The 26,780-nt window shown below is 34.2% G+C and overlaps 1 long non-coding RNA gene across 1 annotated transcript; it reads right to left on the bottom strand.

Annotated features, from left to right (window-relative positions):
* Positions 1–1,863: 1,863 nt before the first annotated feature.
* Positions 1,864–14,238, bottom strand: LOC111517864 (uncharacterized). The gene is made up of 2 exons (XR_002723870.2): positions 11,619–14,238; positions 1,864–2,106 (listed from the first exon to the last, which is right to left on the bottom strand). It is a non-coding gene; the product is annotated as an uncharacterized lncRNA (long non-coding RNA).
* Positions 14,239–26,780: the final 12,542 nt, after the last annotated feature.

The raw sequence follows: 26,780 nt of genomic DNA, 5'->3' as shown, positions 1-26,780 counted from the left end.
ATTTTCAGAAAATATGTGAACCGATGATTTTTTTTTACCTCGAAAGTTTGGCAGCTTTGACGCAAAAATTAAAGCACAAATAAAAAATCGAAATTGAATATGATTGACATCTTAATATCGATATTAAAGGCTCAAACCTTCACGATATATTTTTTGTCACCTTGAACAATATTTTCGATATAATGTTTAAAAAAAAATAATCGATTTTTTTGGCCAAGTCTGCTCTGTTGGCACATAACTTGAAATTTCCGTTGAAAATCGGATGTGCCTAAAATGTACTTCAATATTCAACTTCAAATTTGCATGTAGATATGTTTCAGATAATCATAAAAGGTTTTCTTATTCGAAGTTCATTGTAGAAAACGCTCAGAGCAATAGAAATATGAAAAAATATGAATAGGTACCCGAAAATGAAAAAAAAAACTCTCGAAAAAATCTACGGTACATAGGGAGACGTGAAGTTTCTACATTCATAAAAATCATGGGCCCACATTACTATCTAATTTGATGAAAAAAAAAATGTTAATTAGTTCCACGATTTTTCAGTTATTATACAGATTATTTCGGAAATCACATTCTAGCCAAAAGAAAGGTCTCGCATGATATATTCACTCATTCTTCAATAATCATTCATCAGGCTTTTGCCAAATTTAGGATATTATTAGGTACATAGTTTTCTAATTACTGAAAATTAATTTCCATACAAATATGGCGTCATTTTCAAAATACAGGTATAAGTCGACAATCCCAAAATTTTCAATCTGTAAGTCTCAGCGGCTTGGCTGAAAACACGAAAGACACTATGTTATCGCCATTGAAGTTTTTTCTGGCCTATAATTTTCCATAAACACACGAGCACCAAATCGATCTTCCTTCCGAAAGTCCAAGGAGGAAGAGAGAGAGAGAGAAAGGAAGAGACAGAGAAAGAGAGAAAAATAGGACATCAACTCGGTAGTAGCACGAAATACTTTATGTTATCGCTATTGAAGTCTTTTCTGACCTATAATTTTCCATAAACACAGGAGCAGCAAATCGATCTCTCTTTCGAAAGTCAAAGAAGAGAGAGAGAGAAAGAAGAGAGAGAGGAAGAGAGTAAAGTAGAACATCAACTCTGTAGTAGTCTTGGAACCTTTCATTTGATATTAATGTGATGAGACTGACTAGTCCTCCATTTTGGTCTGGCCATATTATGTTTGGAAGTACGTTATCTGATGCCCATATTATTTAAGTTCATAAGAAATGACTAGTTGTCTATCTTGGGCGATTTCCAATATTGGATTTTCAATGACTTCATTATACTTAGCGTGCCAAGCCCTTTCATTCAATATCCATATTACAGGCGCTAATGTAGAAATGATAAAACACAATTTAGGTTATCGCGTATTGTCACGAGATACAAAGGTGTGTGCCAAAATAAAGCTCAATTGAAAATTGAAATGTGGGTCAAATTCAACTTGCAATATTTGATCACAGACACCGGGACCGTGAAACTAAATAACAATTTATTAGCACATTGATATTTAAAAAGAAATCTGTTTAAAATCTGTTTTTCTGTTAATCAGCTGTCGCCCCCATACGAACGACAACTCTCCGAAGTTGAGAAACTTGTGCGAGCTAACGGTTGATTCCTAACACGGTATTCTGATGATGGCTTTTTTGGTTCCCACTGGGTTTATGGATTTTTTATCATCAACTTCCATTTTGAATTTTCTCGAATAGATTTTTCGGTAAGTTTAGTGCATATTTCATTAATTCATTTGGTCAAATGGTTTTTTTAAATGCAAACTCTTTCATTCCCAATAAAATAAGATCAGTTTAATATTTCTTATTTCTACAAAATACCACATGTAATCAAACTATAACTGAAGATTCCACCGGATAATATCTCTCATTATTTTGACAAAATGTATTTTGGATCGATATTCTTCGAGACACAATCATACAACGCATTTAAATGATTCTTCAAATGGTGCTTCAGTTTGAATTTCTTGTGACATTTGGGACATTCGAATTTCCTCTCCACACCACATTCTTGTTGCATATGGCGATACAGTCTTTTTATGTAAATGTAACTTTTTCCGCAATTCCTACAAACGTGTTCGGCATCTGGAATTAGCAATATAATAAACAACTGTGCTAATGTCATTCAGGCAAAATATAGTATTTTCAAATAAGCAACGTTGGAAAAATATTTCAGAAATCAGAAAACTTCCTTTAAATTCATACTTGTACCTTCTACAATCTGGGAAATGAAGAAAATCAACTCAATATTACTGGAGATTTATCCCAACACTTAACCATCATTTTTAACAACTCGACACGTGTTTCGATCACCAAGTGCTCATCTTCAAGAGGAAGATTAAACTAAATCTACATACAATGTTGTCATTATTTATATCATAGATACCTTTGCTAAGTACCTGCGCCTTAATTGTTTTAATTGCCTTATCTACTAGTTAGGTAAATCTGATAACTCAAATATTATTTCAACATGCTATATAGTGTACTATTAGGTATTGGTCCACAATCGTTATTCATAATATTATTATGTTTACTCATTTCTACGCTCTCATAGGCCTCTAGTTGTCTGTTGTTGTTAACATGTCTAAATAATCTTAATGAACTAAAGTCTATGGAATATTACAAAACATGATGGGTCACTGATAATTTTTCTGGTCTTCCATATTTTAGGTGTGCTAAGTGTTCTCCATATCTTATTTTGATAGATCTTTTATTCTGTCCATAATATTTTGCATCGCAGTCCTTACATTAAACTTCGTAAAATCCAGACTTTTCCGAATTCTCAACTTTGTCCCTTTGATTTCTTAAAAGGCTATGTAGTGTATAACTTGTTTTAAGTACCACCTTCGTACCTAGTTCTTTGGAAATCTTTCCAAAGTTCTTCAAATTGGTGGTATGGAATACCTATATTTATCTTGATTTTCGTCGTTCCTAAAAGTCGAGATTTCGTTCATTCTCAACCTGAATGTAGATGATAGCATCTACAATACCCTTCGAGAAACCGTTACTGACTGCTGTTTCCTGTATTGTTACTTTTTTTTTGTAAACCTCAAAAGGAAACGTCAAAAGACGATGCACTAGAAAATTCAACCCAGTACGTTTGTGCTGTCCACAGTGATATGAACGCTCAAGAATATACCTGTAAGTGATTGGCGTGAAGTTATCCACAGATTTCTGGCCACACATACTGACGTAGAGGAAAATAAAAATCTGTGGTTGGGAAACGAAATTATTAGCACCCGTACTAATATCTGTGGCTGGAAATAACCATTCACTATAGGTTGAACGTGAAATTATTAGGACTATTTGGTGTAAAACTTTTTTATATAATCTTGAGTAGATTGACGCGTTGATATCCGTTCTCTCATCAACAATACAAATTTAGGGAAAAATAAAATTGGAAATATTAGACTTACTTTCCAATACCCCATATAAAAATGATATCCGATGATGTGCGTCCATCAAAATCACACAACTTCCATAACTTGGTGATGACAGTTTTCTTGTCATCTAAACAGATTTCAAAAAAGAAATTGTTGAAACAATCAGAACAGTTTTTTGAGATTCCTTGTATTCATGAAAATCACACAACTTCTATAGAATCTTGGGTATATCAATATAGTGAAAACCATTTTCTTGTCACCCATACAGATTTCGAGAGAAAAATTGTTGCAACAATCAGACTCACTTTTTAAAACACCTTGTAGAATTGGAACCAGAAAATGTGCGTTCATGAAAATCACACAACTCTCATACAATCTTGGATAGATAAACACAGTGAAAACCGTTTTCTGGTCACCCATACAGATTTCGAGAAAAAAATTGTTGCAACAATCAGACTCACTTTTTAAAACACCTTGTAGAATTGGAACCATATGTTATGTGTTCATGAAAATCACACAATTCTTATAGAATCTTGAGTAGATCGATATGGTGAAACCCGTTTTCTTGTCACCCATGCAGATTTACAGACTCAAAATATGAGTCTGATGCAACAATTTTTCTCTCGAAATCTGTATGGGTGACAAGAAAACGGTTTTCACCATATTGATCTACCCAAGATTCTATAACAGTTGTGTAATTTTCATGAACGCACATTTTCTGGTTCCAATTCTACAAGGTGTTTTAAAAAGTGAGTCTGATTGTTGCAACAATTTTTCTCTCGAAATCTGTATGGGTGACAAGGTAACGGTTTTCACTATATCAATCTACCCAGAATTCTATAACAGTTGTGTCATTTTCATGAACGCCCATCTTCTGGTTACAATTCCACAAGGTGTTTTAAAAAGTGAGTCTGATTGTTGCAACAATTTTTCTCTCGAAATCTGTATGGGTGACAAGAAAACGGTTTTCACTATATCGATCTACCCAAGATTATATAACAGTTGTGTAATTTTCATGAAGGCACATCTTCTAGTTCCAATTCTAAAAGGTGTTTTACAAAGTGAGTCTGATTGTTTCAATATTTTTTCCTGGAAATCTGTATGGGTGACAAGAAAACGGTTTTCACTATATCGATCTACCCAAGATTCTATAACAGTTATGTAATTTTCATGAACGCACATCTTCTGGTTCCAATTCTACAAGGAATCTCAAAAAATGAATCTGTTTGTTGCAACAATTTTTTTATCGAAATCTGTATTGGTGACAAGAAAACAGTTCTCACTATATCGATCTTCCCAAGATTCTATGAGAGTTGTGTGATTTTCATGAACGCACATCTTCTATTTCCAATTCTACAAGGTGTTTAAAAAGTGAGTCTAATTATTGCAACAATTTTTTTCTCAAAATCTGTATGGATGACGAGAAAACGGTTTTCACTATATCAATCTACCCAAGATTCTATAACAGTTATGTAATTTTCATGAACGCACATCTTCTGGTTCCAATTCTACAAGGAATCTCAAAAAATGAGTCTGTTTGTTGCAACAATTTTTTTATCGAAATCTGTATTGGTGACAAGAAAACAGTTCTCAATATATCGATCTACCCAAGATTCTATAAGAGTTGTGTGATTTTCATGAACGCACATCTTCTAGTTCCAATTCTACAAGGTGTCTTACAAAGTGAGTCTGATTGTTTCAATATTTTTTCCTGGAAATCTGTATGGGTGACAAGAAAACGGTTTTCACTATATCAATCTACCCAAGATTCTATAACAGTTATGTAATTTTCATGAACGCACATCTTCTGGTTCCAATTCTACAAGGAATCTCAAAAAATGAGTCTGTTTGTTGCAACAATTTTTTTATCGAAATCTGTATGGGTGACAAGAAAACAGTTTTCACTATATCGATCTACCCAAGATTCTATAAGAGTTGTGTGATTTTCATGAACGCACATCTTCTAGTTCCAATTCTACAAGGTGTTTTACAAAGTGAGTCTGATTGTTTCAATATTTTTTCCTGGAAATCTGTATGGGTGACAAGAAAACGGTTTTCACTATATCGATCTACCCAAGATTCTATAACAGTTATGTAATTTTCATGAACGCACATCTATTGGTTCCAATTCTACAAGGAATCTCAAAAAATGAGTCTGTTTGTTGCAACAATTTTTTTATCGAAATCTGTATTGGTGACAAGAAAACAGTTCTCACTATATCGATCTTCCCAAGATTCTATAAGAGTTGTGTGATTTTCATGAACGCACATCTTCTATTTCCAATTCTACAAGGTGTTTAAAAAGTGAGTCTGATTATTGCAACAATTTTTTTCTCAAAATCTGTATGGGTGACAAGAAAACGGTTTTCACTATATCAATCTACCCAAGATTCTATAACAGTTATGTAATTTTCATGAACGCACATCTTCTATTTCCAATTCTACAAGGTGTTTAAAAAGTGAGTCTGATTATTGCAACAATTTTTTTCTCAACATCTGTATGGGTGACAAGAAAACGGTTTACAGTATATCGATCTACCCAAGATTCTATAACAGTTGTGTCATTTTCATGAACGCCCATCTTCTGGTTACAATTCCACAAGGTGTTTTAAAAAGTGAGTCTGATTGTTGCTACAATTTTTCTCTCGAAATCTGTATGGGTGACAAGAAAACGGTTTTAACTTTATTGATCTACCCAAGATTCTATAACAGTTGTGTAATTTTCATGAACGCACATTTTCTGGTTCCAATTCTAGAAGGTGTTTTAAAAAGTGAGTCGGATTGTTGCAACAATTTTTCTCTCGAAATCTGTATGGATGACAAGAAAACGGTTTTCACTTTATTGATCTACCCAAGATTCTATAACAGTTGTGTAATTTTCATGAACGCACATTTTCTGGTTCCAATTCTACAAGGTGTTTTAAAAAGTGAGTCTGATTGTTGCAACAATTTTTCTCTCGAAATCTGTATGGGTGACAAGGAAACGGTTTTCACTATATCAATCTACCCAAAATTCTATAACAGTTGTGTCATTTTCATGAACGCCCATCTTCTGGTTACAATTCCACAAGGTGTTTTAAAAAGTGAGTCTGATTGTTGCTACAATTTTTCTCTCGAAATCTGTATGGGTGACAAGAAAACGGTTTCAACTTTATTGATCTACCCAGGATTCTATAACAGTCGTGTAATTTTCATGAACGCACATTTTCTGGTTCCAATTCTACAAGGTGTTTTAAAAAGTGAGTCTGATTGTTGTAACAATTTTTTTCTCGAAATCTGTATGGGTGACAAGGTTTTCACTTTATCGATCTACCCAAGATTCTATAAGAGTTGTGTGATTTTCATGAATACAAGGAATCTTAAAAATGAGTCTGATTGTTTCAACAATTTCTTTTTCGAAATCTGTTTAGATGACAAGAAAACTGTCATCACCAAGTTAATATTCTCAAGAAACTATAGAAGTTGTGTGATTTTGATGGACGCACATCATCTGATATCATTTCTATATGGGTTATTGGAAAGTAAATCTAATATTTACAATTTTATTATTCCCTAAATCTGTATTGTTGATGAGGAAACGATTATCGACGCGTCAATCTAGTCAAGATTCTATAAAAAAGTTAAACACCAAGTAGTCTCAATAATTTCACGTTCAACCTATAGTGAATAGGCATTTCCAGCCACAGATATTAGTACGGGTGCTAATAATTTCGTATCCCAACCACAGATTTTTATTTTCCTCTACGTCAGCATGTGTGGCCAGAAATCTGTGGATAACTTCACGCCAATTTGTAAGTGCTTGTTTCCTTTCTAAATGCAGTGGCGATTCAAAAAATTCAAGGGCGGGGGGCACACCATAACCAGGCGCCAAGATTCAGTAAAAAGGCACAGATATTTGAAGTAATACTGTAGTTCCCATTAAGAAAAGAAATAATATCACAAAACTCTAATAAAAGAAATATTTCAATAATAAACAATGCGCACTATTGAAAAGGCAGCATACAAAACAAAACATTTCATTACCTCTTGGAGAGTAAACAAACCATTCACGTACGCTGCGCTGTTCAAAAGTTGTTTTTTTTTAAGTTTGTACCAAGAAACGCAAGATTTTCTGTAATTGGAAACTGTAAAGTCTTGGAAGTCATATGATAACCCAGGTTGGCAAGGTCTTTTTAGAATTAGTTGACGCACTATTTCAGTGATCAAAATAGTATTTTTGATTAAAAATAGGTCGATGACGAAAGTGAAATGTCAATAATAAAATGATCCTTGTAAAAACAAAATGTTCTTCCCACCTTCATTTCCAGCAGACACCTTATCAGAATGGTCTTGTTCTTGAGTACTATCACTATCCAAATCCGAATTAAAATATACTTCAGTAAATGTTGAACCGGATTTTCTTCTTACTTTATAGGTTGATGCAGATGGAACATCAAAAAATATTGACACCGTACTGACCGTACTCTCCGTAGTGTAAGTTTTATTTGGAACCGATTCCTCTACACAACTTTGAGTTTGAATTAATTGTTTTTTTGTTTCTCTATAAATGTATGTCTCCATAATGAATACGATTTCGAATCTTCAACTGAAAATTGAGAAGTTACGAATTGAAAGTTTTACGAAAAATTAATTTTGTTAGAGAATGATGTAGCAGCATATTTTAACTTCTTTTCGCGTAATTTTCGATAATCTGCTCGACCAACTGTTTATTCGTCTAAGTAACAATAACAAACCAGACTACTACTACTGCTATAAGTGCCACGCCGAGATACAATCAATTTCCAATATCTTAGAAAATGATCATATTCGCATTAGGCAGCGAGAGACATGGGATTCACAACTGATCGAGGTCGAGGTATTGAAAGCGAATGTTGCCAATAGATTTGTAAAATATTTATAATCGAAAGGGCGCTAAGAATAATATTTTGCAAAGGGCGGGGGGCTTACTGCCCCCCCCTTGCCCCCCGTGGTGCCACCACTGCCTAAATGCATCGTATTCCAGCTTTTCACATTGACTTCCATTTCTTGACGAAAACGTCAAGAAATGGAAGTTATCCTTTATTTTTTAACTCATACGTGAATTTTATTGATGGAAGTCTGTTGTTCAAAAAGGAAACAAAGTCCTCAATATTCGATTTTTTGTTATCGAATATCGCAAAAACATCATTCACATACCTCAGCCATATTCTAGGGGAACACTTTGACGTTTCTTTGGTTTCCATTTCGAATTTGCTCATGAACAGGTTAGCCAGGTCTATAGGGAGACAAGGGGTTACACATAGCCATTCCCTTTTGTTGTTTATAAAAGCAACCTCCTCCCTGGAAACGGTTTTGTTTCATATACAAATCAGTGAGAGAAACGAATTCATCAATTCCGTTATTATGGAAATTATTTTTTTCTAGTAATTTCCTGAGGTAATGCTATGAAATAAAGAGCTAACATCAAAGGAAACTAAAATCTCACCTTCTTGCAGAACGATATTTTTTGAATGCTGTATAAACTCCAACGAGTTTTTGATACTGGTTCCGCAGTAGGTAAGCTTTTAAATTCCTTAGTGAGTCATTTTGCTCCTATTTGGTAGGTAAGAGATCCAATTGCTAATTTTCCTCTTGAAGATGATCACTTGGTGGGAGAAACACATGTCGAGGTGTTAAAAATATCGGTTTGGTGTTAGGATTAAACTCCAGTAATATGCAATACTACACCAAAGGTTCCAAACAGTGCATCACAAAAATCAAATCAATAGAGAATCAACATCGGTGGAACAAAAGACGTACACAACTTTAGTCAAAATAAATATTTGGGCAAAACAGAACGCACTCGACCCATTTGACATGACGGTGGAGATACCACCGTACCAAAAAAAAATTGCCATTATCATTAAATTCTTTCCAATTCTGAAGACGGAGACATATTTTAGCCTTCGAAAACGACCATCTTGTAATTAAAACAGATTTTGTTATTGAATACTTTTTATTATTTATAATGAAATAGGTAGCGAACTATTAAGAAGAAAACATTAGAAAATTTTCTAATATCGGGTGTTGCCTCCTCTAACTTGGACAATAGCTTCCATCCACAGAGGCATTCCACGAGTTAGCGTTCTTGGAGCATGCTATTCCTCTATGAGCGCAACACGAATTTAATTTTTGTTCGTACTTGTTTTTTCACGACACTGTTTTTCACCACGGGGTGTCTCAAACCTAGATGATGGGAATATAATTTCGTCTTCTCTCGAATAATGTATGTAAATAGGCCTAGAGAATTGATTGATGTAAAATGATCTGAGATAAATTTCCACTGATTTGTTGAAAAAAATATCAGAATCGGGTTCAAAATCAAAAAGTGATTCAGCATAAAAATATACACCTGTGTGTAAAATTTATAATTTTCCAGCATGTCATGTATATCTTCAGAACCTAACCAGGTAGAGTCAGTTGTTTACTACCATTCAATAATATATACAGTACACTCCATTTAAAACGAGCCACTCTGAATAATTTTTGCAGGAAATGTATAAAGGGGGACACATTTTGACACATTCACATTTGATGTTACTTGGCATGTCACCATTTTTTTTAATGGATCACCCTATATTGTTTCGCATTATCAGATGCTTCACGATGAGCAAATTCCAACAAAGTATAAAACATATGGTCTGAAGCTTATGATTCTGGAGCTACAAACTATTTGAGTTGAAAACAACCCACCCTTAATAACTTTTGGAACAATGACTTTTAGGAAAATAAAAAAACACCTCAACCATAGTATACAGGGGGAAACATTTTTACATATTCACATTTGATCTAACTTTCCCTAAAGCACCCCAAGAGCATGTCACCATTTTTTTTAATGGATCAATTATTTTGCATTATCAGATGTTCCATAATGAACAGATTTCAACAACGTAGAATAATTATGGTCTGAAGCTAAGAATTATTTGAGTTGAACACGAGCCACCCTGAATGATCTTCTGTACAATCTGTTACCTAGGTTTCATGGGAGTTTTTGTGAAGTATACTTCAAAAAAGTCTTATTTTGCCTACTTGAGTTTGAATTCGATATTCTCTTCATTTTGTATTATTCTCATTCTACATTAACGATTACCTACCAGGTGAAGTTACAATTGGTGTTTCTGTTTTTGTAAATTCTCAAGAAGCAATGGTTTGTATGCTTCGAGAACGAATTGAAATAGTGAGTTTGTACTACCAGAATGGAAAAAGTGCTAGAGCTGCTGCCCGTATATTCAATGATAATCATCCAATAAAAAGCATAACCGTTCAGGAGTTGTCAACGATAAAGCTATTTGTACAGCAGTTTCAGGGCACTTTGGACTAATGGAAAATTCTCAATATCTTACCAAGTTATCTCGACAATCAGTAATCAATCCTTCATAAGTACAAATTTCATCCAAATAAGATTAGACTAGTTCATGAATTGAACGAAGATGATTTCGATAGACTTATCAAGTTTTGTAAAAGTCTCACTGAACGGATCAAGTTGCATCAAAATTTCTTGTATGAAATTTGTTTTTCGAAAGAATGTACGTTTAATTTGAATGCAGAGGTGAATCGGCAAAATTGTCGATATTGGAGTGATACGAATCCTCATTTATACTGTCAAGTTCATACCCAACTACCTCAAAAATTGAATGTTTGGGCAGGTAACCACTTCATAGGACCTATTTTATCTTTGATAATCTGGCTAGTGATAAATATTTGGATATGTTGGAGAATTGAATAATACCGTGCATCAATAAGGCAATTGAGGAGGATATAAATTTATTCAAAAACGAAATAGTTTTTCAACAGGATGGTGCATCTCCTCATTATGCAGCTCCAGTGCGACAATTTTTGGATGATCATTTTCCTGGTCGCTGGATTGGCAGAAGAGGTCCTACAGAATAACCACCAAGGTCTTCGGATCCCACTCCTGTAAACTTCTTTTTATGTCGTCATTTGAAGACTAAAGTGTATGAGATAGAATTGTTTCCATATTTGTGTCTAGAACGAATATTTTAAAATGTGGCCTCCTGTATAATTGTTGACCTGTTTTTTTATTTTTCCTTCAAATCATTGTTTCAAAAGTTATTCACGGGGGCTCGTTTTAAATGGAATGCACTGTATAAATATAATTACGTTCGATAGTAGACTGAAATAGTTGAAGCATGAAACGTTCTTGAAAACAATAAATTCTTCCCAAGAACAACTTACATTTTTTTATGGAATTCATGACCGAATATATTTTTTCAAAAAAACGGAATGTCTGTTGAATACGTGGGACATCAAACTTGATTTCTGTTTTGCTCGATAGGAACACATGTTACATTTGAATTGTGGCGGCTGACGACACTCAAATTTCATATGTCTCCACAGGGAACTTTTCGCTTTATATACTCTGTTGCAGGTTTCGCAAGAAAATGCAGCCGTACCTAAAATTATGAGGTGATTACTTACTGACAATTAGAAATATTGTACATGTTATTTATTATTCACAGGAAGTTGTAATAGTATGAAATTTTGAGTAAGCATAGCACTCCAATATAGTTATTAGAAAGAGTCTTTAGTAAAGCACTAAAACAGTATAAATAGAAGCACTAAAACAGTATGAATAGAATCACTTACTTCATATACCACATCCGTTTCTATTTTTTTTTCTTGTAGGTTGTAGTTGTAAGTCGACAAAGTTGAAGAATCAATCCAGGATGTGAATATTTTTGGATATTTTGGATATTCTTTTTCAATGATTGGTATACATATCGAGAGAAAAACACTATTTCTGTTAAAATCAAAACCGCAGGAGAATCATTGTTGTCATTGTCATAAGACCATTGTAGAAAATTTTCATTGAAGTTCATTCGAAATCAAAATTCTATTTAAGTTTAACTACAAAAAAGTAATGTTTTTTTGTACTCTTGATCTTTCAAAAGGCAAACAATGAACAATGTAAATCTTTAGCATGAAAAGTGAAAACTGCTGATGAGTTTATTAGGTAAAGTTGCTACTCGACTAACATAATGTTGCGAATACAATGATTATATACTCTATTGAGTTTCACGAAATATGAATACCTTCTATCTCTCATTATTTTGTTAACACAGCCAATAAAAATGACAATTGAAATTAGTTATAAAGTTCTGACAAAGAGAGCGTTTGCATTTGCTCTCATCTCAACAAAATATTACTCATGCTCCTTGCGACGCAAATTCTCTGTCATATAACTATTCATGAGTTCATAACTAGTTTAGTGATCCAATAATTTTTCTGAGAAAAGGTTGCTTGGGCAACAAGATACATTTTTTTCTCAAACAATTGTTTTCTTGTCTCCATTTCGAGTTTAATTAAATTCTTCTCTTGCAGACTTTTTGAGCCCTGAAGAAGAATTGATTTGAATTCAAAACGTCGGCAAGAAAACAATTGTTTTCTTAAGAAAAATTGATCCTGTCACCCAATCAACCTTGATAAAATTGGGACTCTCTAACCAACCGCTTACTCTAATTGAATCATATCTAATTAACAGAAAACAATTCGTCGAATATAAATCTTACGAATCGGCTCAGTACGTAGTTACATCTGGGGTACCACAAGGTTCTTATCTTGGACCTCTTTTATTTTTAATTTTTAATATTGACTTGGCAACCTCTTTGAATATTCCTAGCCTATTATTTGCAGACGACCTGAAAGTATATTATAAAATCGACGACATTTCTGACTGCCAACGTGTTCAACATGAATTAGATGTAATCAAACTTTGATGTAATAATAATCGTCTACAACTGAACGTATCCAAAATAATATCATTGACAACAAAAAAAGCGAACTTTAATGTACGATTATTCAATCAACAATACTACAATCAACCGCGTACATGAGAAAAAAGATCTTGGTATAACATACGACAGTAAACTAACATTTACAAAACATATAAGGAATATGACTGCTGATGTAAATAGGCTGCTTCGATTCAATTACAGAAATGGCAAAAACTTCAAAAGTATTGCCACCTTAAAATTGTTATATTTTGCGTATGTCAGATCTAAGTTACAGTATGGCTCTGTGTTATGGAATCCAGTTTACGACTACCAGTAGAGTTATTCTTGGTATAAAATTCCTGCATAAATTACTGAACAACAATATTGACAGTACGGTTCTTTTACCCGAGATCAATTTCTTAGTACCAAGAAGTGAAGATCGACACTATCTAAAATTCTATTGCGGAGCATCACGCACAAATGTTATGCTACGATCACTATTGAATTTTTTGTGCAGTAGCTTCAATACAATCTGTGAACATTGCGATATTCATTTCGACTCTCTGAACGCCTTGGTATCATGTATCCACATTCACTTTTAATAATACTATAAATAAAATTTGTGTCAGTACTGCTACATTGCATGATTTGTAACTTTTTGTGTTATATACTCAATTTTTCATTCCTCTTTTGAAATTCTACGTATATTTTATATATACTTTGTTTCAGCATTAACTTTTATACATTTCTATATTCCATTAGTTTCAATATTTATTCCATATATACTCTGAAATAATAGCATTTCCTGTAACTGGGTACTCCTTTAGGAAATTAATCGCTTTTTTTTTCTTTTTTCAGTAATGAACACTTTTCAATATGTAATTCAACAAAACGAATTGCACATAATTATTTTTGTGAATCATTTCAGAAACTACTTCCTCGGCGAATTTTCAAAGTGGAATTATTAATTATTACACCAAAAAGTCCAATAACAATGAGAATACACTACAAAAACACAGTTTTGTCTATTTTCCACTATATTTCTTTATTGTTGACCGGTTTCGGCTATTACACCATTTTCAAAACTAACTGATTACATCTGAGTAATTTATGTTGCTTATTCTATCATAAATGATTTGATATACCTGATATACCTGATACCCGGTACCTGCGTTTCATATACCTGGAAAATCCATGAACATAACAAAGCTTTCAATATAATGTAGGTTTTGGGATCTGGATTATAGGATCTGGATTATAGACAAAAGTGTGTTTTTGTAGTGTATCCTCAGTGAACATGAATTTCCACAAAATAAACAAGTCGTCAATCGAAGAAGTCCAATAACAATGCCTACCTACATGGTAGATCAGAAAATATTCCATTAACTGAAAAAAATGATTCTTTGCGGCCTATGAGGCTGGGAAAAAATATTAATGGAAAAGAAATAATAAAAATAGGGGTCAAAGTAGAACTGCCAATAAATAGATGATCCATTTAATAAATGACCAAATATAGTAGAAAGGTTTTCAAAAACAAGTCAGGCAACATTTTTGTTGATTTTTTATTTCATTTATTGACATGACGTAACGTTATCTTGCATTTCAACTCAGAATGGTGCTATATGTTTTCTTTGCATATGTCCATTCAGGGAGTAGCTGTATTTGGTTCGGAAATCACAATACTCACAAAAAAACTTGCCCGATTTGAGACATTCAATTCTCAAGTGTCTCGCCAAAGAATGTTTATTCTTGTAGACTTTCTTACAGTTGAGACAAATGTGTTCTGAAACATGACAATATTTATTGAAGTTCAAAGTCGTTGCCTTTATATCAGCAACCCAGATAATTTACAATTTTATAGAAAATTCACAAGTGAAATTTCATCTGACTATCGACAAAGTAGAATAGAAAATGATCTGAAATTGTTTCGAAATAAGCAGATCTTTTGCTGACGACGTAAACTTGATTGGTGAATTCCGCTTTCCTGATTCAATAATAAAAGGCATTATGAACTTGTATTTCAAATATTTTTGGCATTATTTCTTGACATTACACTGCCATGATGCTATCGAACTAATTTTTCGAAAGGATTATTTGTGGGAACTATAAAGTATAGAATTTTCCAACAGGTACTTGCCAATTTTAACAATTGATAACGGCCATCTTGTTGAAGCTACATCTATCAAATTAGTACCTAGTGACTTTTTCATTCTATTTTGCCAGATCACCATGGATGGGTATGGAATTCAACAACACGTACAAATAATAAAATAGTTTTGTCAAAATGAGTGTTTGGGCAACATACCGTACGCTCCGCCCATTTTACGGTCGCCATAACCGTCCTACCGAGAGAATTATTCCCAATGTGGTGAATAAATTTGAGTCCGCTGGATAATAACGATATGTGGTTTCAACAGAACGGCGATACGTGTCACAGGGCTCATGCCACATTGGATATTCTACAAGAGCGATTTGAGATCTTGGTCATTCCACGTGGAGGTGATGTGAACTGGCCACCGAGATCATGTGATTTGACCCCGTTAGACTTTTTCTCGTAGGGTTTTCTTGAGTTGCAGGTGTATGCGAATAAGCCACAAAACACACCGGTCTTCAAAGCCAACATGACCCATGCCATCGGTCAAATTCATCCTGATTCATGCACCAGAGTCATGGAAAATTGGAAGTTTCGGATGCGCTCCACTCAGAGAAGCCGTAGCGGACATTTGAACGATGAATAAAAGTGAATAAAAAATTTTAATTATATCTCACACACATTTTGTTTTATTTAAATTCAAATATAGGAAGTGCCTAATGAAACACCCTATATAAACATATTGCAACACAAGATTTGAAAGATCATTTGGACTTGGAATGACATCTTATTTCGAATAAACATCGAACAACTTTTGATTGAAGATTATACACTTTACCAAAGTTTCTGAAAAATATATATGGGTTTAAAATTCAAATAAAATCTTCAATGCCATGCTCTAGAAAACACTAAACAACAATTTAAGATTCCATATTGTATTGAGAAATGTTATTTGTATTTTCATAGACCAAGCGCACATTCGAAAAACTAAATTATATGTCGAAATCGAACATATTATGGCGACATCTGTCAATTGGAAGCATAAACTTTGCACAGAAGGTATTGAAAAGCACCTAGAGTTCAATGATGGAGGAACAGGTAAATAGGTGGCGCTAAGAGAACCATTCTTCTAATTTACTCCAAACAATGGAAATGAAATTCTAATAGTGGTTAACAATCAATTCTATAAGGTTCGGAGATTTGCCATAGTACCTGATATGGTTATAATAGCCAATGAATATATTTGATTTTTCATCTCACGGAACGTTATAAGCGTCATTCAAAAAATTGTGACAATAAAAATATATATTGACGTTTTGCTATACAGCAACACATCATTTCATCACTTTTTCATGTGCTTGCGTCAGCATGAGCTATGTTTTCATTATATCTTTGTTGTGAGATGTTTTTCCATCCAAAAGTTTGTTGGTAGCAAACTTTTTCATGAAAAGATTCGAACAACTGGCAAAAAATACTTGTTTCCGATAGAGGTCTCCTTCACAAGTGAATTATTTTGGATAAACGGCAGTTTTCCTAATCATTAACTGTCAAAAGCATGGAAAGAAAAGGAAAGGAAGGAAAGGAAGGAAAGGAAGGAAAGGAAGGAAAGGAAGGAAAGGAAGGAAAGGAAGGAAAGGAAGGAAAGGAAGGAAAGGAAGGAAAGGAAGGAAAGGAAGGAAAGGAAGGAAAGGAAGGAAATGAAGGAAAGGAAGGAAAGGAAGGAAAGGAAGGAAAGGAAGGAAAGGAAGGAAAGGAAGGAAAGGAAGGAAAGGAAGGAAAGGAAGGAAAGGAAGGAAAGGAAGGAAAGGAAGGAAAGGAAGGAAAGGAAGGAAAGGAAGGAAAGGAAGGAAAGGAAGGAAAGGAAGGAAAGGAAGGAAAGGAAGGAAAGGAAGGAAAGGAAGGAAAGGAAGGAAAGGAAGGAAAGGAAGGAGAGGAAGGAAAGGAAGGAAAGGAAGGAAAGGAAGGAAAGGAAGGAAAGGAAGGAAAGGAAGGAAAGGAAGGAAAGGAAGGAAAGGAAGGAAAGGAAGGAAAGGAAGGAAAGGAAGAAAAGGAAGGAAAGGAATGAAGGGAAGGAAAGGAATGAAGGGAAGGAAAGGAAGGAAAGGAAGGAAAGGAAGGAGGGGAAGGAAAGGAAGGAAAGGAAGGAAAGGAAGGAGGGGAAGGAGAGGAAGGAGAGGAAGGAGAGGAAGGAGAGGAAGGAGAGGAAGGAGAGGAAGGAAAGGAAGGAAAGGAAGGAAAGGAAGGAAGGAAAGGAAGGAAAGGAAGGAAAGGAAGGAAAGGAAGGAAAGAAAGGAAAGGAAGAAAAGGAAAGAAAGGAAGGAAGGTATTAACCTCAACACCATCTTCAAGAGGAAGATTGAATATTGCTGGAGTTCAATCCCAAAACAAAACCGTTAATACAAAACTGTTATTTTTAACACCTCGACACGTGTCGATCACCAAGTGATCATCTCAAGAGGAAGATTAAACTGTTACTGGTTAAACAGTTCATTCTTCCCATTAAAGATGATCACTGGTGTTTCTTTCTCAAAAAAAATTCCTTGTGCAAATATAGAATTTTAACCTAAATATCAAAGAAACACGAGTTTCTTTGATATTTTATAACAAGTAATCAAATAATATACCACGAATTTCCAAAATTGTATTTTTGAATATATGTGAACAGATATGTTAATTTCTTCCGTAGGCCCAAGTTATTAAAAATCATCAATCATAAAAAAACATATTGAGAAATGTCGAATCCGAATCGATGAGAAAATAGATCAATATCACTTACACTTCTGATAATAAAGTTTCAGATTTCAAAAAGCTGTGTTTTTTTTCAATAAATAGTCCTTGTCGAAATATATAATTTCAACCAACGTTCTGGAGGTATCTGAACAAGAGTTTCTTCGATATTTTTTTAAAAAGTAATCAAATAATACACCACGTATTTCCAAAATTGTATTTTTGAATGTATTTGAAAAGATATGTTGATTTCTTTCAATGAAAAATCAGTTTTCTCATTTTGGGTGAATCCCAAATAATTTTTTACTTTTCTTCATCAGTTCAGCGTGTTTATTAAATAAATGATACTGTAGCTCCTGTTTGTAATAGAATCGGTGGAAACAAATGTTACAAATTATGTTCTTAGTTTTCCCGCACTCCACTCTGATATGTCTTCTAAGACTGGTCCGAACTCTATAGGCTTTTCCACACTCTTGACAAACGAAAGGTTTTTCTATATCTGCGAACAAACTCTTATTATACAAACAGTAAACAAAAACCAAACCTGTGTCCTCAATGTCCAAAAACTATATTTATCTATATGAGGTTACTACGATATGATATTAATATTGATATGTTTTAAGTGCTATAATAGTTACGAGCCAGTTAGCAAAAGGAGAAAAAATTTTAATTTTGTGTTGAATGACAGGAATTGTCAAAAATATATGATTTTAGGATTTTTCAGCGGACTCAGTCTTCCTTCTAAAGACGTCAACTGCTTACATGATTTTCAATCATTTTTCGGAATCCATGAGAGTGACTGTTGTTTCTGCCTGCATGATTTTTGCATCAATAATAACTGAGATAAAACTATTTCGAAGCCTATAAAAATATATAACGCAATATACAGTCTGAACCAAACTGGCCCAGATGGGCCCCCAGAGGTCCACGAAAGACTCGACGAGGGTCGACGTTGGCGTGACCAAAAAATGGGGATTCACACTTCGTAAGGGGTTTCGATAGTGAAGAACTAAAATGTTTACTTCACTTCACCTATCAATGTAGGCAGATAATACTTTAAGCAGCTCAGCGACTGTTACATGTAAAAACTTGCAGAGATTAAAATTAAGATTATTTTCTGATTTTCACTGTAGTGTAGAAGTTAAGTTCAATCACATTACGACTGAGTTAAAGTGTATAATTACATATTTAAATAAATAACACAAGAAAATATACTTGTTGTTGTGGAATTGGCCGCGGTGGTAGTGAGCCCGACTCACCTTCGGAAGATCGTGGGTTCGATTCCCGCCTCGACCAGATATTTTTCTCGCGATAATTTATCTGGTTGAAGCGAGGATGATTCTGCAACCGTGTTAGGTTAGGTTAGGTTAGGTTAGGTTAGGTTAGGTTAGGTTAGGTTAGGTTAGGTTAGGTTAGGTTAGGTTAGGTTAGGTTAGGTTAGGTTAGTCGTTAGTCCTTAGCTCGCACAAGTTTTTCAACTTCTGGGAGTTGTCGTTCGTATGGGGGCGACAGCTGATTAACGGAAAAACAGATTTAAAACAGATTCAAACTTGTACCAATTCGCACAGTTTGTCAAGAATAAGAAAAAGGGTGAAATTTTTGCGGCTTGCGCGTAACGAAGAGCTAGAAAGCATTCGGAGGAACAAAGATGCACATATTTGCGATTGAAGTTGTCTCTACTTAGTGTAGATGTACAGTCTCCTGAATAAACTGTGAAACCAACGTACAAAGTCCCCCACTATTAGTCCATCTCATTATTGAATTCAAAACAATTTTGGTCAAGACAGTAATTGAGGACTATAAAGATAACTTATTCAATTATAGAATTAGTGTTCTTTTGAGTTGAAAATTATGAATAATGGTTATGCCATTAATCGGAGAAATGTTTGGAATGAATAAATGAAACTTGCTTGGAATTAGAAGGTTGCTTTTATTTTACTTTCAAATATATACATTTTTTATGCTTAAATCAAACGCAAAATACGGCGAATAATTTCTAAGAACGTAACAAATACAAATAAAACAATACAAAGCAAAAAATTATAAAAGGCAAAAAACGCAAAAAGTTAAATTTAAATAAAAAATATTTTATCTTAATTTTCGGAGGAATCTTCGCTGAACTGATGTAATCTGGTTCAGTGTCACTATCTTCTTGCAAGTTGATTATCAAGTCGTCTACCATGAAATCTAATGTTGGTTCCTTTTCCATGAAAAACTGTTCGAAACTTTGAGCATGCTCAAATCGTTTTTTCCACTCAGTTTCAGAAAACGTACTAACAAATTCATCGCATAATCTTTCCACGGTCCTCAAGCTAAAATAAACATTTCTTTGTGCAACATATGGCTTTGAAGACGCCTACACTAACTCTATAGGATTTAAGTCAGGGTGGTATGGAGGAAGCCTTAGAACGGTATGTTCATGAATTTTAATTAGATTATACAAATCAATTTTTAACACATCTTCTGTAAAAGGTATATTTCGTTGCTTCAGCCATTCCATCATTTCAATCATTCTATTAGGTACATAAAGTAGGAGACTTATTTACCTGCACATTGTGATAGGGAGCAGTGTCTATCACTAAGACACTCTTTGGTGGTAAATTAGGAATAAGCTTCTGTATAAGCATCTGTATCCATTTTATATAATTCGTGAAGTTCATCTCGTTATGATAATCACCTGACTTCGTATTCGATCTGAATTTCAAATGAGCATTTTTCACAAAATCATTTTCATTGCCAGCATTCACTATTATTAGTCTTTGCCCTTTTGATAATGGTTTACGTAAACCTTCACTAGTGTTGTCATTCCAGGTTTTTCTGTGGGTATGCGAAGAATGAATATAGGTTTCGTCCATGAAAATTATGGGTCGCTTTTCTTCTCGAAATTTTTTCATACTTGGCAAAAAATTTGTTCTCAACTGAACGATATCTGGCTTTTCCATTAATAATTTTGGATTATTTTTCGTTTTCCTCCAACGAAATCCTATGTCATGCATAACTTTTCTCAATCTTTCATAGAAACCAGCATAGTTATTTTCGGATTTAAATTCATGATGTATGCGCCGCAATAATAAATCTTCGAAGCAATCCTTCATCAAAACCATCTAGGTTAGTTTTAGCTGTGGCTTACTTTTTTTATATTTGGTGTAAAAAAAAAGCAATGGCTTCTCCATTCTCAATCGATTTCATTTCCTTACTGCTTAATCTTGTGCCAGTTGCCATATCAGCTCTTTCTTGAACTCTTTTAAAGTCCTCTATAAGTTTATTTTCTGCCTCTTCTCGTTGCACAAAATTGCATCATTTTTGCATTGGCTATAACTTCCCTCGTTTGACGTGTCAGCACTTTACGATTTAAGTTTGATTTTAACTCCATCCTGGTTAAGTTACAATACTCAAATTGTACCCTTTACGCTTTATTCCTGCTCGGACTGTACACCCGATTAACCCGCGATGCTCACTCCACAACAGACAAATTCGACTGACTGGGCTGTGGGCGTTTCCACTCCTGTCTTCTGTGCACAGCTGAAACGGTCTCAAATTAAGATTTTGAAACTTTTTTCTATTCTTGACAAACTGTATGTATTGTATTGGTTTGAAAATTTCCTTATAGGAAGCACTGCAGTAACGTTAGTAACAAATAAAAGTGGTATAAAAACATAGGAAGTTTCTCAACTTCTGAGAGTGGTCGTTCGTATGGGGGCGAAAGCTAATTAACGGAAAAACAGATTTTAAACCGATTTTTTTTTATTTCTCAATTTTCCTCATGATCTCCTACCATGTAGTAACGGCTGCATCCATACATTTATCAGACAATATATTCATTGAGGATACACACTTATGTTTATTTTCTACGATAGTTTTATATTTGTTGTTTCATTTCGGTCATTAAACCATTACACCAAATTAGTTTTGAAAATGGTGTAATGACCGAAACTAGTCAACAAATATAAAACTATCGTGGAAAATAGACAAAAGTCTGTTTTTATAGTGTATCCTCTGTGAACATGTATTTCCATAAAATAAACAAGTCGTTAATCAAAGAAGAAAATATTATTATTTTTATTTTTAACACCGAATGGGGAGTTTTCCAAATGAAATAAGTGAGAAATAATTGATTTTATCTTTTTGACATCCGCTCATAGCACAGTCAATTAATTAACCAATCAATTCTCACATTTTATTCGAAAACTGTTAATTCGTGGCCGCAACACAAATCCACAGAAAACTCAAAACCATCACTTTCATTGCAGGTAAGGTTTTGAACTGACACCTTGCATTTTGATTCTGAAATAATCTTCAAGTCAATCTAAATATTTGAGATATAATAGTTAAAAACTCATAACAACAAAATGCATATTTTGGTGAAAATAGCAACTTTATTCACATATATTTTCCATATTCAGTTCGCAAATGAAAATTTATTCAAAAGGAAAAAGTATTTACGTAGTCACTTTCGAAGCTATCACCTGAATTGAACCCCTGGATGACCAAATGCAATGGTATTTTTTAAGGAAATATTCTTCAAATATTCTTGGTATCATATTGAACAGTTGTAAAATGACACATCCGAATGATGTTCAAGACAGTGTCTTTCGAGATATTCCAATCTTGAGAATAACTTGTCACAAATCGTACATGAGAAGCCGCTTATATTGTCATCTAAAAAAAAAAGTGAAAATTATTATCAAATTTATTAATATTATTTTTTTCAATAAAATTTATCATTGCGGAAAAATCAGATTCTTGAAATTATGAGACGGATACAAACGATGTTTGCATTTCATTAGTTTGGACTTCCATTGCCTGATATGATATAAATTGATTTGAAATGCCTGAAAAAATCTATAAAAAATTAAAAGAGATTAGTGAAAAATAACAATTATATTGAACAAAAAAACCTGAAATTACAATGAAATAAAATACAAGCAACAATCAAAAAATTGAACTATTAACACGAGATGAAAATTAAAAATTATTAACAAGAAATGAAAACTACAAAATTAAAAGATTCCAAGCCAAGTTAATTCATGACGTTTCGATTATTAGAGATAACCAGTTATCACCCGAAGACGATTGTGGATACTAACAATCGAAACGTCGTGAAGTAATCTCGTGAAGTAATCTCGTGTTAATAGTTCAATTTTTTATTGTTGCTTGTATTTTATTTAATTGTGATTTCAGTTTTTTTTGCTTAATATAATTGTCATTTTTCATCTAATCTTTTCAAATTTTATTTATAAAATTTTTCAGGGATTTCAAACCAATTTATATCATATTAGACAATGGAAGTTCGAACTAATGGAATGCACTACGAAACATTGTCAACCACCTTTAAACAAACGAACGATGTTTCACAAACGTAGAGATAAAAGTAAAACATGTTTTTATCAACCTTTTTGAATATCTTCATCTTCACCACGATCTGAAAAAAGAGCAATTTTAGATCACGAAAACTCGAAGTATTCTACACAAAATAAAATGAATTATTGCCAGTACCTTGTTGTATATAATTTTGCATATCACCAAGAAGACTGAGAAATCTTAACGTTTCGGATGCCAAAAACTGCCACCATCTTCAGAATTGAAAAAAATCAAATGGACTTTGCAGTTTTTTCTTCGATTCTTTTTATTTTGTACAGCTGTATATTAAAGTTCCAAAGTTATTTTAGGTTGTGGAAGTGGAAATCCAAAGACACTTTGATAAAAAACTCTGATAACTTAAACAAAAACGGAATTTGTTCAAAACAATTGAAAAAAGTTTGCATCGATTTTTTTGGGTATTTTCGCCTTCCAAAATTTGAAAAATATAAAGACTGTAATGGAGAATATACCCAAGAAAGGTCGATGAAAACTCGGATTTTCTTCACAAAGAATGACTTTCGTTCAATACAATTAAATTGTACAAATAATTTCGTTTTAATATTTCTTCTTCATATCAATCTGATAAAAGTAATTTTAATTCGTGATATTATTAATTACTCATCGAATTCAATTTGATTTATTTTACCATCTTATTGACTGAATTAGATCAAATTCCGCCCCCAAATTACATAAAGATGAAGAATGGACAACAAATGCTGTTACATTTGATTGCTAGACAATTGATTATTATGTTCACTGAAAATGTGATAACTCAAATGCACTTTTTGGTAAGCCTGATATGAGCACAACTGGCATTGGAACTTAGGCTGTTGACGACATTCGTATTTCCTGTGTCGAGACAATGAACTACTTTGTCTATAAGATTTTCCACAAATTGGACATGTATAAGCTGACCCTGAAATGGAAAATTGATTGAATACTTTTTTCAGTTCTACTTAGAAAATATTATTATTGAAAAACCTGAACACCACCAAAATCAGGAAACCAGAAACGAGCCTAACCACCTATGATAGCATTCAATGGGTTTTATCTTGACTCATCCATTTTCCAAAGTTATTATATAAAATTCATTTTGAATTCTGAAGAGCTTTATGTAAACGTACCTGATTATGTTCATCTAATATTGTTAACAAAACAATATTGCCCGTTTAACAATCAAACAAATTTATAACAACAGGTGATGCACTGTTTGGAACCTTTGATGTAGTAATGAATATTACTGGAGTTTTTTCCCAACACCAAACCGTTATTTCAACACATCGACACGTGTTTCGATCACCAAGTGATCATCTTCAAGAGGAAGATCAAAAGTGATCTTCCTCTTGAAGTTTGATCTTCCTTTTGAATATGATCGCGTGGTGACCGAAATACGTGTCGAGGTGTTGAAATAACGCTTTGGTGTTGGGAAAAAACTCCAGAAATATTTATAACAACAGGCAGTATCTGTTGTTTGTTTTATACAGATTGAATTTTGGAAGCGGAGTTCATGGACTATGAATTGATTATGAAGGTAAATGGGGAATAAAGGTTGTTCAAAACAATTGTCTATGCCTAATACACAGCATCAGATGTGGCCAACATTTATCACATGAGCCCAAAGATACCACCTGGTTCAACATCATAAAACGACAATTATTATAAACCGGTGATGCACTATTTGGAACGTTTCGTGTAGTAATGAATATTACTGGAGTTTTTTCCAATATCAAACCATTATTTCAACACCCCGACACGTGTTTCTATCAGCAAGTGATCATCTTCAAGAGGAAGATCAAACTGAGTTTGATCAAACTGACACATCAGACTGAGTTTGATCTTCCTCTTGAAGATGATCACGTGTCGAGGTGTTGAAATAACGGTTTGGTGTTGGGAAAAGACTCCAGTGATATTCATTATATACTGCTTGCCTTTATCATGAAATTATCTCCAAAAAAGCTGCCAAATATATAAACAAGGAATCTATATATACAAATAAAAAAAAGACTTTGCTAATAAAAACAACATTGTTCTGAATGATGAGATAGATATTAATAACTCTCCAATTATCAATAAGGTTATGAATAATTTTCCAAATTCCGCTTGATACCTCTCTTTAGTATTTAAGAAGGCGAGCCGCTGAAAACCATGCTCGCCAATACACGGTGAGCAAGGAATCGTCTACACGGAACAAGAGAAAGCAGAAGCATTTGCTCTCAATTTTGAAGAACAGTGTAGAGAAACTGATGTCTCATTTACAGAAAAAAGTAGAAGAAATCGTAAAACAAGTAGAACAAATGGTACGCAGGATAAGACTACAGCAAAGAGACAACGCGCAACCCCTGACACCAACATCCCCCATGAAAGTGAAAGGCATCGTAAGAGGCCTTGACACTCGGGAAGCATCAGGCCCGGACCAAATTCCAAACCGGGCACTGAAGGTCATAAATGCTTTACTCCGATTACAATACTTCCCATATCCATTCAAGGAGGCAACGGTCATTCACATACCGAAGCCGAAGAAGAATCACTTATTCCCGGACAATCATCGGCCAATAGGCCTAACCCCTTCGTTGTTCACCCGGAGAGTGGTACACCCGGCAGGAAACGTCTTTTTCAACGGGCAAGATTATCCGTAGACCATCGAGGCAAGATACCTGGGAGTCACCCTCGACAGGAGACTAACGTTCAGGTCCCACATGCTGCAGAGACAAGGAATGGCGAGAGCCGTCCCTCAAAACCTACACCCAATCACAGGCCACAGGAGTAACATGGGTCTCCATTTGGAACTGCTTCTCATCAAGACCGTACTACTTCCTGTCATCCTGTATGCCTCCACTACCTGGGGCCAGTACGCAGCGACATACAGAAACACACGCCAATCCAGCGCTGCGTGACCTACATGAAGCGCTCAACAGGGACAACCCCAGATTTCGGGAAAGGGATAAACAGATAAGGCCCACGAAGCAGAACCAACGATCAACTCCGAGAGTCGCTGTCTGGCGGCTTCGGTGTGTATAAAAATTTGTATACAAATTACTAACACATACTTTCTTATAGATACACAAACACAAAGTTAGTTCGCGACCGAGAGACACTTGTCTTCGGTAAAGTTAAGGGGACCACCATGCAATCATTACACAGTTAAGTCAGGACAAATGAAAACAACAGATCACAAGAGTGAAAGCATCAAAGGCTGACTTTCAACCACAGGAAGTCAAATGTCAATCTTGCTGAAGTGACCATCAGCAGCTTGGGGTCCACTCAAGACTGAGTGGGGGTGGATGAAGGAGATTCTAGCTTCTGCACACAGTAACCGTGTGGAGAAGATTTTCAGGGCACTCAACCACGGAAGAGCATGGGGTACCTAGGTTAGTTTATAACTCGCTTAGAAGATGACACATAATGTCGAAAAGGCTATTAGTATTAAATATTAGTGTTGGGTAA

The sequence above is a fragment of the Leptinotarsa decemlineata genome, unplaced genomic scaffold (genome assembly GCF_025532065.1).
Source record: "Leptinotarsa decemlineata unplaced genomic scaffold, Ldec_3_MD MMD2_tig00000133_RagTag_RagTag, whole genome shotgun sequence".
In the NCBI taxonomy this organism is placed as follows: domain Eukaryota; kingdom Metazoa; phylum Arthropoda; class Insecta; order Coleoptera; family Chrysomelidae; genus Leptinotarsa; species Leptinotarsa decemlineata.
This window is presented reverse-complemented; position numbering and strand designations above follow the sequence as displayed.